Raw genomic sequence first — 334 nt, 5'->3', positions numbered from 1 at the left:
GGTTTTTAGCAGCATCGAGTGTAAGAGCTGCTCTTTGGGGTCGACAGGGGACTGGGGGCTGCTTAGACCAGGTCTGGTCCTGCTGTGACCCCTTGTGCGGAGCAGGGGGGAGCCAGGGGGGGTTCATTGCCTCTAGGGATTGTAGTGCATCTGCCACGGGGAGATGCTCGCTGAAGAGATGCTGCAGCTGTGCAGTGCGTTACCACCAGCTAGCTCGGCGTCTGCAGAAGGTGCAAATTGCATGACGGCTCAGAGCGGGCATCCCTGCGAGTGGTCGCAGCAGCAGGGTCCCAGCCTGCAGGGCACTTAGGTGGCATCTCCTGGGGGGGGCACC

At 62.0% G+C, this 334-nt stretch overlaps 1 protein-coding gene across 1 annotated transcript in view; it reads left to right on the top strand.

The window, feature by feature from the left end:
• Window positions 1-334, top strand: part of DNAI2 (dynein, axonemal, intermediate chain 2) — a gene marked incomplete at its 3' end in the record, with an annotated part of 4,178 nt that overhangs the window by 3,175 nt on the left and 669 nt on the right. The gene's annotated exons all lie outside the window — the stretch shown is intronic.

Source organism: Cariama cristata, unplaced genomic scaffold, assembly GCF_000690535.1.
Source record: "Cariama cristata isolate BGI_N322 unplaced genomic scaffold, ASM69053v1 scaffold22099, whole genome shotgun sequence".
Classification (NCBI taxonomy): domain Eukaryota; kingdom Metazoa; phylum Chordata; class Aves; order Cariamiformes; family Cariamidae; genus Cariama; species Cariama cristata.
Note: the sequence above shows the minus strand (reverse complement) of the source record. Positions and strands in the feature narration are given on the sequence as shown.